Here is a 16599-nt window from a genome sequence, read left to right on the forward strand (position 1 = left end):
ACCTCGTGGTGGAAGGCTTGAATCCAAGATGGCAAGACTGACTAGAGGAAACAAGCTCCAAGATCGAAGAATCGCTCCTTAGGCTATACAGAGCCCCGAGCGAAGTCAGCAAGGGAAAAACGCAGCAACCAGCCACACGATCAGCTGGCTTGTGCTCTTATCAGTTTGCCGATCGTTTTTACGATCGCTCCAAACCGCAGGCGTGGGGGAGGTCTACAGATGCTGCCCAGCTTGCTTGCACAGAGCTCTGTAATGCTGCTCCCAACGTTGCAGGAGAGAGAGCCCTGCTCTCCTGGAAGAGCAGCTGCCCAGATCCCTGGGAGCTGCTTGAAGCGAGGAAAAAAACTACTGAAGATCGCTGGTGAGTGCTATCTAACAGAACGCTTTCGGAGACACAGCTACTGACTGAAAGGAGCTGAGTCAAAAGCTGGGGTCTCTCCCGGGGGCTGGCTTTTCTATCTTAGTACAGACTCAGCTAAATGATGTCATAGGAAGGAGTCAACCCATCCTGGGCTCTTGATGCAGCATGGAGGAGAATGTATCATTACATTGATACATTTAGAAAATGTAACGACAATTGAACCCAACATTTATGATGCTAAGTCAGACATTTGTTAAGTGAGTTTTGCCCCATTGTATGACCTTCTTGTCACAGTTGTTAAGTGAATCACTGCATTTGTCAAGTTGTCAAGAACACAGTTGTTAAGTGAATTTAACTTTCCCATTGACTTTGCTGATCAGCAGGTCCCAAAAGGGGAGGTCACATGACCCTAGGACATTACAACTGAACCCATTGCCAAATATGAACCCATTGCCAAATATCTGAATGTTGCTCATGAGACCGTGGGGATATTGCAATAGTTGCAAGTGTGAAAAACGGCCATAAATCACTTTTTTTCAGTGAGGTAACTTTGAAGGGTCACTAAATGAACTCAAGGACTACATGTAATAGGTCTGACTCAGCACAGCTAGCTCCTAATTCCAGTTCAGTAGTAAGGAGTCAGAGGCAGACTTTGGGAAGAATGCCAAATCCTAAATCACATAACCAGTTAAAGGGGCTCCTCAGGGAAATGAGCATTAACTCTAATTAAGTGCAGTCAGGAACTGTGGCTATTTAAAAGTATGCTCCAGATATTCTTCTCTTGTTGGACCCATTCTTATTTCCAGACCTGTCTTCCTTCAATGCTCTATATACTTTCTGTTTCTTGCCTTGCAATCACATCTTTCAGCTTCCATATCAGCTTTCATACAACTTTCTGGTGCTTCAGTCTATGGGTTGCCTTGAACAATTATCTCAGTATTCTTGCCTCTGAACTCTCCTAGCTTGCTACAATAGATGTAATTACAAGGCAAGCAACTTCTCCTGTTTCATTCTCACTGACTTAAATAGCCAGCCTTTCTCCCTGCCTTAAGATTTACAACTTGTCCAGTAAAAGCTCTCCAACTTGAAATTGCTATGCTTGCTGTTTATATCAGCATAAGGCTTGCATTGAACATTGCTTATTTTAGTTGCTGTTTCGATTACAGCAGTGATGGCGAACGTGTCAAAAATTTGCTGGAGTGTCACACGCATTCTCCCCCTGAACAAAAGAGAAACAAATCTTTATCTACAGATAGTCCTTGGCTTACAACAGTTCATTTAGTGACCTTTTGAAGTTACAATGGCACTGAAAAAAGTGACATGCCTGTTTTTCACATGGCTTTTGCAGCATCCCCATGGTCACATGATCAAAATTCAGATGCTTTGCAACTGACTTATATTTATGACAGTTACAATATCATGGGGTCATGTGATCACCTTTTGTGAAGCTAAAGTCAATAGGTAGCTGGATTCACTTAACAACCATGTTACTAACTTAACAATTTCAGTGATTCAGTGAACAACTGTGGCAAGAAAAGTTGTAAAATGGAACAAAAGTCACTTAATTGCTTAGCAGTCAAAATTTTGGGCTCAATTGTGGTTGTATATTGAAGACTACCTATATTCATTTGTTTTTTTTAAATACAGACAAATTGAGACAGCTGAGGCCTTTGTCACCTTGAAGCATTTTCAGAGAATACTTTTCCAGTCTCTGCCCCCTCCAAAACCATGTGAAAGTCCACCCCATTCTTGCGTGATTTGCAGAAGCTCTGTAAGATGCCTGAGAGACTGCCCTCTCACATGACTTCAGAAGCTGCATAAGGACATATCCCATCCTTTATGCGTGGCCTCCATAGACTCTGAAAATCTCATGGCATGCTTTTGAGAATAGTTGTGTCAGCTGTTGGTGAATGCTGATGTGTCATCTAAAATGTCATATCATAGGCTTGCCATCACTAGTTTAGAATGCTTCTTTCTGGAATTTTAAGACACTCAAAATGAAGATAATTTCTACACTACTTTATGTAAATAAGCAGATTATGGCATCTCTATGTCACACTGTGCCAGGTATGCAGCTTTGACTTTGACATTCATCTTCTTTAATTGATTCAAGAACCTTATTACAGTGAAGAAAAGTAAAACACTCTTTTCTGCAAGCTAAGAAGGTATCCAGTAGAGTTGTTGTGGCTAGACTGTCAGTGTTTGTTGTTTCAAAAAACCTATTCAGTATGATTTTCTGAAAACTTGTTAGTAGGTTAGATTATGGATCTGTCCAAGAAATCTCCTTTCTGGGCCTGTATGCAGTAGCAAAGTACAATCCAGCTGCCAAAAATCATACCTCCAGTATTTGAGGTTGAATGTAACTTTGTATATAGCTCGAGCTCAACATATACTTCCATATAACTTGTTTTGGGGAAATAAAAATATGACAAGAATGAATAGGGAATTTGTTCAGCAGAAATCTGGAGTAATTGTCTTCTTCATATTATAAGAGTAACAGAGTATGTTTGTTTGGGTCCATCTTTGAGTGAACTGGGTGGGAGGTGACTGTATGCCTCCTTCTCAAGCCATTGCTAGATTGGTGCTGTAATCCAGTCTTGAAACTTTCACTTTTATGGAAGGTTCTTGAGAAGACAGTTGGATTGCAGCTTCAGAGGACCTTTCTCCATCAGATTTCAGGCATAACACAGAGACACCATTGATTAAGTTGGTTTATGACCTGTGACAGAATCTGGATAGTGTTGTTTCTCCTGTGGATTCTTGATGCCCTTCAAAACTATTGATTATGGTATATGTGTAATGTGTGTATTGGTATGTAGGAATGCTCTTGGGAGGTAGATGGAAGAGCTGCAAACTAAAAAACCATCATGCAGGTGTTATCTCAGTCCACAAATAGAGGGTACATGGAAAGCGTTTCAAAAAGGACCTTCCCTAATTTTCTGGAGAATAAAAGAAAAGGAGGGGAGATTCTGATAATGTAATCTTACAGTGAAGATAAAGTTAATATCCATTGTTATGTTTCTTGTCTGGACTGTCTCAAAGGGCTAACATCGATTTTACAAGCCTGAAAGTATTTCTCCCTGCTTTCTTTTTACTCCTTTTACTCAAGGTATACCTCTATGCCAGCCCGTTTGGTTATCAAGTGCAATTCAGGGTATTAGTTGTAACCTTCATTGTAAGATCTGGCTGTCTCCCTTTCTCCCATTGTTTCTATCTATTCAGTAAGTCTGACAGATTGGGCATTTTCCTATTCCTGTCTTTAAAACAATATTATCTAATGGAACTTGGATGGTATGCCGTCTAGAATAGTATATCCCAAAAAGTTTGAATTGCTCCAACACTGTAGTTTAAAGTGAATTTGAAGACTTGGCTTTTCCTCCAGCCATTGCATTAGGAAGTATGAGCAGCTTTGGGAATTTTATTAATAGGTTTGGTGTGCTAATCTCAGCATTATTTATTTATTACATTTTCATCCCACCTTTACTACTTTATAGGAAAATGCAAAGGGATGAACATACATAATACTTCTTTCTCCTTTTTTCCGCAGAACCCCTTTCTTTTATTTGTATTATGTTATGTTGTTTTTATTTTATGTGCTGCCCAGAATTTCTTTGACTAGGGTGGCTTACATATTTGATTTATGAATCAATAAGTTTATTTGTGCTCACTCTCACACTGAATAATTTCAACCATTTTGTCAGTCTGTATAAAATAAGTGTAGTCGTTTGTCAAAATTCTAAAGAATGTGATCAGCTTCAGTTTGTACCTCATCTTTATTATGTCCCTGGTCCTGAATATGTCTTCAAAAGCATGTGTTAATTTATATTGCCTTTCTGGTCAGAATTCATTCATGCATCATTTCTTTCTCTTTGTTCTGCCATCTGTCAAGTATAAGATATTGACTGCTTCTGTGCATCTCTAACCACTGTTTATGCTTCCAAAAAATGTTTTGGAATGGAAGCCACTTAAATGGCTGTTGAAGTCATTTGCACATCCCAAGACATCTTGCAAATGCTTTCTGTGGTTCATTTAACTTGTTTAAATGGAACTGGCAGAGGATTGTGTACTAGTACACTTGTTCATTCATGGGAAGCCAGAATTTTCAATGATGTGCAAGTATTCTTAATGGGTTTTGTTTCTGGGGAGGATTGAAAAAAGCTAGCCCACTTGGGAGCAGCCATCATTTCAAGGTACCTGGTGCCTTTCTTGAAAAAACAATTCCCCCTTCCCTGTTGCAAATATAAAATTGGTTTGAGTTTATATCATCAATCAGAGGTGAGTGGATTAACCCTGATTGCTTAGCCTTGGTCCACCATTGCTGGTAGAGAACGTCTCTAGAAGCTATCATGCCATAAAATTATTGTCTCTCCTAATACATATGTTTGTAAAAAATCAGTTTTGGCTCCCAGCAGCTGCCTGGACAAATCATGCAATTTTCTTGGCAGTATTTTTGGAAATGTCTTGCCATCCTCTTAATCCTAGGGCTGAGGGGCAGAGGCTGGCCCAGAATCACTCTGCTGTTTTCTGGGACTAAGGTAGGACTAGAACTTTCCCAGTTCCTTACAAGATGCCTTTAATCACTGCACCAAATTGCTTCTCTCAATATATAGCACTATTCTGTTGTATTCACTAAAGCTTTCAGTTGCTTGCAATTTAGCAGTTCTTTTCTGAAAAGGACCAGGAAGAAAAATGTGATTCTCAAACATCACCCCTTCTGTTCAGAAGCAAAATAGTACAAGACTCTGGGGATTTTAGGGAGACAGATACAACGAGAACAATAGAAAAAGCATACATCTGGTGAGTTTGATACAAGCTTAATTCATGCATTGCAAAACCATTTTTCATTTTTGGATGAGTGTTGAAGATGACAAGAATGTTGCTGAAGGTGACTCTGTAAAGTGTTCTTGTTACCATTTAGCTTTCTCTCAGATTTGAACAAAGCTGTTAAAATATTCTGTGAAAAATAAACGCATACTCTCAAACTACATCCAGTCAGTTTCGTTTAAGGTGAAGAGTGGCAAAACCTCTTTGTCTTCTCTAGTCTTAGTGAGAATTCCAAATCATTTGATCTCAAGAGATTTGGTAGTAAAAATGTAAAGCAGTGGCAGGGAAGGGAAGGACACATACTTACTGTGGCCACCTCTTCTTCCTCAGTTAAGATGACTTGCAATATACAGGGTATCTGAGACTTACACAAACAAAAACAACAATGAATTTTTGACTGTTGGCTGCTGTTGTAGCTTTGTGCCACTTGTACAAAATGCAGGTTAACAAATGATATCTAGATGTAATTCAAATGATTGGATAGTTAGCAAAAGGATTGTTCAACAAATATTGAGAGAGTTCAACAACAAAGAATTTGACTAACTACATTTGAATCGAAAGTACAATGGAATAGAATCCTCTTGTAGTATTGTTAAGGACAAATCCAGGCTGAGCAAACTTTTTGCATTAGCCTTGATCTACAAATTGGGTCCTTTGACTTAGAGAGTCAGTAAATCAAACCAAAATCAATATAACAAAGTTTATTCTCTCTGGCACAAAAGAAAATGTTGTTTTGTAAAATAGGAAGATAGAAAAATAAGAGCAATATACAATGCAGTAACCAAAAGTAAAGAAAGTTTAAGACGTTATCTTTATTTGCTTATTTGTATCCTCTCCTTTATTATTTTTGCAAATAACTCAAGGCGGCAAATACCTTCCTCCTGTTTTCCCCCAAGCAACAACCCTGTGAGGTGGGTTCGGCTGAGAGAGAGTAACTGGCCCAAAATCACCCAATCTGGCTTTCATGGCTAAGGTGGGACTTGAATTCACAAGTCTCACTTTCAACCCTGGAGCCTTAACTACTAGACCAAACTGGCTAACTAATGCTAAATAATGTGCTATATTTGGTCAAAAGGTTATGTATGGTAACATAATATATTTTTATCATGTTCTTAGCCACATTTAACTATAAACTTACTGACCAAAAGTAATGTTTTTTCCATAGGGAAAGTCTTCCTCTTGAACAGTACTGTTTTGGAGGTATTTACTATAATTGTGCATTATATTCTAGATGTTCTCAGATTTGAAGTTTAATAAAAACATGATATAGTTTCCTAATAATCTGCAGCATGCATTCAAAATTCTAAATGTGTGTGCGTGCGCGTGCGCATATATTTGTGTGTAAGTGTGTGTTTGTGTATATGACATAATAAATAATTTCTGCAGTTGCTAATGTTTAATCTTTTGGCAACTGTACAAAGAGTTTTTCATCACAGACTCGAGATCCTTATTCTGATCAGTTATTACCACCTTGTATCCCAAATTGTATGTGAATTTAGAACTTTTTGCAGTAAAATATATTGTAATACTTGCTTATATTTAAGTGGATTGGTCATATGAAATCCTATTCCTAACTTTGGACAATCCTTTTCTTTTTCATGTTAAAAATGGGGCAGGAGCAGACTTGGCCATTCCTAATTTCAAATCTTTCTTCAGCAAGTTATAAAGCACTCTTTAAGTTACTATTACAAAACCACCTCATTTCAGAAACACAGTGTGATATTAATGGATTTAATGTAGCAGCAGCGTGAATATTAACTAATTTCTTCATTTGCATTTAAGACATTTGTTTGGTAAAAGGATCATTAAGCATGTGCCAGCACTGCATACACTACATGTTCTTGAGATCCTAACAAATGATGAATGGAAAAAATAGACGTTGCAGCAAAATATATTCTGTAGTCTTTGTGAAAAGAATAAAATATTCTTGCTTTAGGCAATAGAAAGCAACAAAACATTCATTATAGTTTTTTTACATCAGTAAGAAATGCCTGAAACTATTTTACCTACTTGATTTGTCCTCTTTACTTTTTCTCCTGAGCATTCTTGATGACTTGGGATTTGTGTTGGTTTTGTTATCCACCTGTTCTGTGGAGAAACAAAAACCACAATTCCAATTAATTCCTATACTCTGGAACTGCCTCCTGCATGTATTTATGCATGTGTGTATGTGTGGTTGGTTGATGGAGATGATGTTGGTATAATGGGCTGTGTGATGGCCTTGTGAGTTTTGTTGTGGAGATATCCACAACAATCAAGAGGCAGCAGCACAGCCAACCAGCCCAGCACACCAGCCCTCACCACCAGTATTTACAGAGAGACGGCAGTTCCGATCACACACTGCTTGCACTGGCACGAAGCCGAAAGCACCAGCCTGAGGATGGCGAGTGGGACCTCACCGAAACATCGCCATGATACTCTTAATCTTACACGGGAAAAGACCCGAACACACCTATACCTACATACCTGTACCCGTGAAAATCTATGAATATGTATGTATGTATGTGTGTATGTGTGTATGTATGTATGTATGTATGTATGTATGTATGTATGTATGTATATATATGTCTGTCTGTCTATCTATCTATCTATCTATCTATCTATCTATCTATCTATCTATCTATCTATCTATCTAATCTATCTATCTATCTCCAGATTAAAAGGATTAGCTGATGACATCACTGTTGCCCAGGAATGCCTGTGCGGGCTTCTTTCATGTCCCCATTAAGGAGCTGGAGCGAATGACAGGAGGTCACTCTGCTACATAGCAGCACTTGGGTCTTGAACATGGGCTTCCTCCAACTCAATGTCCTAACCACATGAGTTACTGTGCCCTTATCTAGTTAAGTCTTAGATCCAAAAGAAAACAGTAGAACTTTTTAAAAATTGTGCTGGCTAGAGATAATAAGAACTGTCAGTCAGTCATGTTATGTTGCCTGATTAAACTATGTTGCATAATTTACCACCAGTCAATTAGGCTATGTTCTCATGTTCCAGAGCCAATCAACTAATGTATACTGCTTGCAGGGGTTTTCAGGGAAGGGAGGGGGGGCTCTTCAAATTTTAGATGTAAGTAAATAATGCTGATAAAGCACCAAACATATTTGTATATTATGAGTGTAATTAAAAAAAAAACATGGATAGATATGAGGAAATGTCAGCCCCATAGCAACATTTGTAATAGATTTTAAACATTTTTACAAAAGTAATCTCCATGGTTTTCTAAAGGAAACCATTTTTGGTCTTGTGTTATAGTTGTGCAATTACAAGGAATAATTTCTAAAAAAAAATCTATCCATTCATTGAATGGGAATTATTGATCAAATTGATTTTTGGTCCCCTATGCAGCTTCCTGGGCTCTCCAGGATGCTTCAATATCTGTTTGGAAAAAAAGAGAAGGCTTCAGAAGAGGGGAAGAAGTTTATCTGTGTGAAATTGTATTTAGGTTTGTGGATAGTTTATCTGCAAAAACTGAACATTAAATATTCTGATTCAAGATTTACTTCAGTTTTTTCTCTAGTCACACAGGCTGTTAAATCTGATTGCTATTATTCCTAGTTCTGCTGCTGAGGAGTTGACAACTATTGGCTCTTTAGTTTGGAAATCTTTATTCTGTCCCTTATGAGCAATCATTTTCCACTTAATGAACTGAACTCATCAGCTCAGTAATATATTGCAGGTACATAAGAATGACTAATTTATTGCATATAAGTTCCCTTTTATTAGCTAGTCTAAGATATGTAAGTGAATTCAAGTAACAAGTGAAAGCCTAATTACTAAAAACTTACATAGAATCATTGGAGCCTGCAAGAAATATATGAGATTTGCTCCACTAATGGAATAACTTGCTAAATTACCAAACTGTTGAACAATATCAATGCATTTTGGCATAGAACACATATAATTATATATATATAAAAGTAGTGGTGCAATGGTTGGAATGCAGTATTGCAAACTAATTCTGCCAACTGCCAGATGTTTGATCCTTACTGGCTCAAGGTTGACTCAGCCTTCCATTTTCCTGAGGTTGGTAAAATGAGGACCTAAATTGTTGGGGGGCAATAATCTGATTCTGTAAACTGCTTAGAGTGGGCTGTGAAAAACTATGAAGCAATATAAAAGTCTTAAGTGCTATTGCTAAATAATAATAATTTGTATTCAGCTCCAGGGTTATATATACTGTATATTGCAAGTTATCAGAATTTTAAGATTGAGTACTATAATTGTTGTCAGTAAATATTTTCAGTTCTGTCATGATTTCATCTATAGTAGCAAGTCTCTATTAATTGTTTGAATTGGATGGGCCACTCCGGTTTTTATCTGCATAAATGCAGTCCTCCTAGAAAACCATATATAGTGGGAATAAGCTTTTAAAGCAGTGAAAAGCTTAATTTGGTTTTCTTTTCCCTTTTGCATCACAGGAAAATTAAATTGAAGCTGTTAGGTGGTCTGCTGCCAGCTCTACAGACTGTTATCTGTAGGGCTGGAGGGGTTGGGGGAGATCCTGTTTTCTGTATCTTCTTAATTCCAGACCTATAATAAATCAAATGCATAACACCACTAGCTAGTACTTTAGACAGGAGAGGTTTTCAGTTTATCCATTAAGCAATAAAGTACTCAAAGGGTAAAGGAGTAATATTTCTCAGCTGTTATGGAAACTTTTTCTTCACAAGAGTGAGACAAATACTCTAATAATAAAGCAATAATTTGCTTTATGATTATGATTATGATTATTAATAATAATTTGCTTCCTAAGCCTATTCCTATGCTTCATTTACTTTCTCAAATATCATTCTGAATGTAACGGAAAAGTAATGAACAAATATAAAATGCTAATTAGCTAGAGCAGTACCTTTGGATTGTTTTAATAATGGTCTTAATATACGATGCTGATTATCTTTGAGTCCCAAAGGTACTTTTTCAAAAGGCAACTGGACTTCTTGCCTTTGTTGAAGATGTTTCGCTTCTCATCCAAGAAGCTTTTTTAGTTCTTAATGAATGGTGGAGAATGGAAGGATTTATATTCCTCACAGTCATCTGGTGGCTAGCACTCTTCAAGGAAAAACAAGAAGTCCAGTTGTTTTTTTAAAAAGCACATTTGGGACAACCATAACCTGGATGACTAAGAATCTCTATAGACTTTTCAGATTTTTGTTATGAGCAGTCTTTTAAGTGTTGAGGCTATAAATAGGCTACTTTGATTCATCATCCTCAAATCTAACTAATTTTAAACTATTTTACAATTATAAGGAGAAACTGGATACCGTCTTCTATTTATACTGTATTTTAGAAAACATTTTGGATTGTGCTTTGACTAAACTTGTAAGGACTTGGAAGCTAAGCAAGGTTGATCTTGGTTAATACTTGGTGGGAAATTGCAAGGTGTATAGGCTAGACTTAAAAAGGTGTATAGCAACTTAAAAACAATTTTGGAATAAGATAATGACAAATGACTTTTATATCATTGCCAAGAAAACTACGCAGATATATCTTCAAAGAGACCAGCAATCCAATTTGAGTTAAATTACTTATCTTCGCTTTGACAAAACTATCATAAAGCAACTTGCCCCAATCCCTTTGTCTGCTTCACTTAGTTATTCCAATAGTTCCAACAGTTAAGAGGATTCTGCACATGTGCAGTCTTTCCCCCCCCCCATAAGGTATTTTCCTATTCAGATAGCATGTTGCAGACATCTTAGGGGAGAATTGCGAGTTCCTAGTACAATTACCAGAGTGAATGATGATAACAAAATATAAGTGCCAGATGGGTCAAATTGCTGTCTTCTAGTCCTTAGAGTTCTATCTTGTATTCGGTTTCATCTTTTTCTTTTTTCCAAACAAAAAAGGATTGGAACTGCAATAACCCAATGTCCTTATATTTTAAAGAATGCCTATGGAGACTTTTTGTGATCCATAGACGTTCTTGGAAGTAAATATGATACCATATTAGAGGTTGGAGTTTTTCTTTATAAAACACCACCTGCTCATTATTTGTGAATCTAAAATGTCTGAAGTAAATTGAGGCAGAGAACTGAAATTTTCTATTTTCTGTAGTTCCATTTCACTTATGCAATATCCGAAAATATGCTAAGGCTGTATCTCTTAAATGTGTTATGTAAAAATTGGGTTTACAGCAGCCAAGCATTACTGATGAATTCTTATTTTATGGCATATCTGAATATTTATTTTAAAGAATATATCTCTTAAACCAATATCAGCAAAAGAAGAGAAAAGCGTAAAGTCAAGTTCCTTTTGAGATGAGCCTGACTTCTGGTTATACATCCAAATTAATTACTTGATAACAAAATGGAAATAGTTTGCAACAGAATTATTCTAGAATGTTTTTCAGATTTTCCAATCTACCTGACTATCCTATAATTTAATGACGATCTTTCATCCTAATATTAACTAAAATCAACCCTGCTTTGCTTTCCAAAATCAGATAAACCTAGTTCACTGCTACCACAGGAAACCAGTCTCAAAAAGTGGAAAAAAATTAACACCAAAATTAAATAATAATAAAAATTGTGTTAAAGTAATAATAAAATTATTACCAGTATCATTAAAAGATAAACAGAGATATGTTAAATATTTTTTCTTTTTATTTTAAGGTACGTATGTATCATATAATAATTCTGGAAATAACAAAGGAATGATGTGGCTTTTTCCTTAAAGTAAGTCATTCTTTCTTTTAGCAACCAATTTAATAAAAGTAAGTTGTTTTAAATTCTATGGTTGAAGTAATAACACATTTACTTTCATTATAGGCTTTGCTTTCATTAACTGTAGATTTATATTGTATATTACATATTCTTTTAAAAATAAATTAAGACTAGTTGTGGTATAATGGAATAAGACAGCATCTTGAATAGTTTAAATTAGAATAAATTAAATTAAGAAAAAAAATCTTATATTGGTCTATCCTGGCATGTGTCAGAATACTGTATGTACCTTAGAATAGCATGAACATACTATGCTGAAAGACAAATAGAAATTAAAAATATTTCTGGCAGCTTTTAAACCTTCTATATACTTATATAGTCACTCTAATTCTACTCACAATATACTAATACATAGCCACTCTAATCATAGCCCTTAGTCACTTTGAAAATGGATGGCAAATAAATCTAATAAATAGATAGATAAATAAATAAATATGATTCTGATGCTTTATCCTGTTAATTAGTTGACAGTGACTAAATTTGGAAAATGATTTATGTTTGGTAAAAGGCACGTGGACCAAATATAACCAAAAGATTATACAGAAATGTGCTTGTTGTATGTTTATTGAGTGAATAGGCTTCAACTATGGAATGTGTGCTTGAATATGGTCATATATCATCTTCATGAGAGTAATGGGAGAGCAAATGATGGAATGCAGATGACGACATGAGTATGGAAATGCCTTGAATATTTGTGTCAGACATCAGGATGCATGTACACAACGGCAGTATATGTGTGATAATGAACATAAATAAATAATAATACTTTATTATCATTGTACGAATATATACAGTATATACATACAACGAAATTCACATAATTCTTATGATAAGAGTGTTGGCAGGGGAATCTTACTATACATCATTTTGTACAGCATTAACACAATACCATTTTGTTGCTTGAGAACTCAATTTATAATGAAGATTAGATAGATTGTATAATGTAATGAAGAATATGAATCTAAAAATTCATCAGTTAAAGACCAAGATATTTGAGTTTGTTATAAATGACCTGAAATACCATTTGTGATTATGGGAAGGTAGACAACAATTTACACCAATGAAAGAGCAATCAGTCTAAGACAGTGAGAAACAGGAAAACATATAGGTGAGTAGGTATCTAGAAATAACACCATATTCCATCAGAAAAAGGAGTATGCATTTAAAGACAAACTGCTTAACAGTAAATTTTGCTGGAGAAGAGAAAATTTACTTAGGGGCCATGTTCATGAATCTCTGCATGCTATAAAAGAAGGATGGAGTCTTGACAGTCAGACTTCTGACTCAGATTGCTGATTTGTTGCCAAAAGCCTAACCAGTGTCTGATTAGCCTGGTAATGGAATGGTACCTAAGAATGAATGAATGGGAATTGATCGTTGAAACTGTTTAAAACATCCTTAATTATTTAAATTTTGACCCCTATGAATGAATTAGGGACAAAATTTAAGTGAACAGTGAACACATCATGAAAGCCATCAATACCTTGACCATACCTGTGATATAGTACACTGCTGGAATTATTGATTGGACACAAACTGAACTGAATAGTAATATTGATAGATTATACCTGTCCTGCAGAAATGTACGTAGTTGTTTACTTCAAGTCAAACAAATAGTTGAAGAAGTGTGCTGATTATGTAAAAGACAGAACTTGGAAAATTTGTGCATTGACAATATTTCCTTCTGTCAACTGCAAAAGACCACAGTTTGGATTTGCGTATAGACTGTGTGGATACATTACAATATCATGGGTTCTTGGGAAGAACTCAGTGTGCATGAAGGCCAACACAGTCTAAAGAACTGACAGCTGTAATTTCACATTGTTGTGAATACCGTGTTTCTCATATAATAAGGCCGGGTCTTATTTTTTTTTGAGCCCCGAAAAAATGGCTAGGCCGTCTTTTCGGGGGTGACTTAATTTCCCCCCCCCCTTGCATCTTCGGGCAGGCGGGCGGCGACGGCTTGGATGTTGATCTCGGTGTTGGTGGGGCATTTTGTATCAGGGTCAACGCAGGCAGCACCATATCCGGGTGTGCAACAAAAGTACTTCCTGACGGCAAGCCCCCCCCGCCATTTCCCCCCCATTTCGCATGTTTTAATATAGGCCTTAATTTGGGGAGAGGGGCTTAATTTCATTTCATGCCCATAAAACATGCTGGGACTTCCTATTGGGGGAGGCCGTATTGTTGGAGAAACAGGGTAGGTAATAATAATAACAACAATAACAAACAACTTACTATATTATTGCATTTTGATGTTCAAGCAGAAATCAAATAAAATTAACTACTTTAAATTCATTACTAGCCAACTGTGGCATCTGTTCAAATTTTCTTTGGATTCTTGCCTAGCAGCATGTCTATAACATATGATATATTGCTCTCCCATGATATAAAATCCAAACAGACCGCAGAAGAAGTGAATTATTCCTCTTTTCCTAATTTGGAGGCTTCAATAAAACTCCATGTGTATAAGCATGGGTAAATCTATGTACTTCTGAATTTTTTAAAATTTCTTAGCTAGGGACACATCTGGCCTGAAAATATATTTGTATAAAAGTTGCTTAGATAGATATGGCCTGTATACATAGTCCATTGCAGTTGGAGTCAGTGTATTACGTATTTTTTCTTTAAATTTCACTTGACTGGCTTTTTCAGGGCCAATTCTGAAAGAGACTTCCCTGATTTACAAATGAAGGACTCTAGATTTGTGTAGTTTCCATAGATGCTAGACATTCATTTTCATCTCAAGCTCATTTTTAGTTGATGCATTTGTTGTCTGGGATTGTGAGTAAAAAGGGAAGTAAAGCCACCACCATTAGAGATGAATTCGTTTCCTGGAATTCTACATAAGTATTTGATCAGATTCTCTCAAAAAGGGTCTCTTCAAATTGTTTCAAACCAGCGTCACTCACATAATGGATTTCCTGTATCATCTGGTCAGAAGAGGAAGAACATAGGAATGTTTGTTGCAATGTCTCCTGTGTCACCTAGTTTGTCATTTGTGGTTGCAAGGAGTGTTATTAGTAGCTCATCAAAGGACAGAGATACCTTCTTAATATAGCTGTCTGTTCCATCTATATAAGATTGTTTATTAATTGCTAAGCTATGTGGCTAAAGTCTGTTGAGGGTGGAACAATATTGAAAACAGCAGTAGAAATGGCATATCAACATTTCCAATATCTGCATAGGGTGGACAGTAATTTTGAATGTCCAACTAATCTGAAAACCCATGATGTTCCCCAAGTATTTGTAAGCCTCTCCAGGTTTGAGGGTTGTCAGATCTCTTTGAATGAAGAAGAGTGCTGATAGGATTTGACTTTTCAACTTTCATTTATGTGAGAAGGTGCTCACAATTTAAATTTAGACTGAACCAGTTGATGGCAGCTGAACATTGTTTAGTGTGTAATGCAGAGCCTTGATTTCTCAGCAACAAAGTCATTTGCATTCACAAGGATTTTAACTCTTATTTCATGAAAATGGAAATTCTTATTCCATTAGTGGTATACTGTAGAAGGGATTCAATTGCCAGGTTAGAGGTGCAACCTTGCCATATACTCCATGAAGCAGCTTCATAAATTTAATGATAAAAGTATGTGCAGTCTGTAGAAACTCTGTAACTCATACCAACTGCAAAACTAAAGATAAAAATTTAGCTCTATATAGAAATTCTTCACTGTTTTCAGAGAGATGATCATTGTTAGAAACTCAAACACTTCTTTAAAGGGCAAATATTTTTCTATGTAGATGGAATCTCTGAAAGTTAGTACTTTCGTCTATAATAGAAGTCATTCAGAACCATTTTGGTTCTGCCAGACCAGATAGATTTAACCCTATGTATATTTCACTGAATTGGAATTTGTTCTTATATGTCTCTTGAAAACAATCCTTAAAAGACCCAGTTTGTCCTTTTTGCACTAAAATGGTTTTATTTGCAATGCCAGGGTTCTGAGTAAACATCCTATCTATTTATATCTTTCTGAAGATTATTAACATATCCAGATGGATGAAATGCCTTGTTCGTTGTGTGTTTGTAGAATTACATCTAATATTTTGAGCAACATACATAGTTTTTTCTGATTCAGAATCAGATCAGTGAAAACCGTGATCAATTAAAAGTCTTTGTTTCATGCTAACCAGTTGCAATGTTAGCTGCTCTTTAGAAGATATTGTCCATTTAGATTTTGCAGTGTTACTCAAAACTGAGTATTTATCAGCATCAGAGGTGGTATTCAGCAGGTTCTGACCAGTTCTGGAGAACCGGTAGCGGAAATTTTGAGTAGATTATAGAATTGGCAAATACCACTTCTGACTGGAGATTTTATAGTATCCTTCCTCTGCAACGTTCCACCAAGCCACACCCACAATACTGGTAGTAAAAAAAATTGAATCCCACCACTGATCAGCATGTTTTTAATCAGTATTGCCACTAAACATTCTTTGAAAATATTTGAATCCTCTCTTTTCTACTTCCCTGGTTTGATTATATTGGAAATAGATTTCCTTACATCTTAGAATAAGAGGAGGAAAGCACTCTATTGGTCTTATCTACAAATTGCAATTGCTTATACAAGGTAGTCTTCACTTAGTTACCACAAGTGGAACCCACAACACTGTTGCTAAATGCTGCAGTTGCTAAATGGAAAATAACATGGCTGCGATGGGCTTATGATATTACTTCCCCTTCAGTACAGA

The 16599-nt window shown here is 36.2% G+C and overlaps 1 protein-coding gene across 4 annotated transcripts in view; it reads left to right on the top strand.

Moving 5' to 3' along the window:
- The window catches only part of SULF2 (sulfatase 2), a 265589-nt gene that overhangs the window by 12165 nt on the left and 236825 nt on the right, over positions 1–16599 (top strand). The window contains exon 2 of one of the 4 annotated variants that reach the window (XM_087959311.1): positions 11797–11859. The exons of the other annotated variants lie outside the window; for them this stretch is intronic. The gene's annotated coding sequence lies outside the window, so the exon portion shown is untranslated. The remainder of the gene's footprint in view (positions 1–11796; positions 11860–16599) is intronic. 4 annotated transcript variants of the gene reach the window in all.

Source organism: Notechis scutatus, chromosome 3 (genome assembly GCF_049901735.1).
Source record: "Notechis scutatus isolate UNSWTSFEM ecotype Mainland chromosome 3, rNotScu1.2, whole genome shotgun sequence".
Lineage (NCBI taxonomy): Eukaryota > Metazoa > Chordata > Lepidosauria > Squamata > Elapidae > Notechis > Notechis scutatus.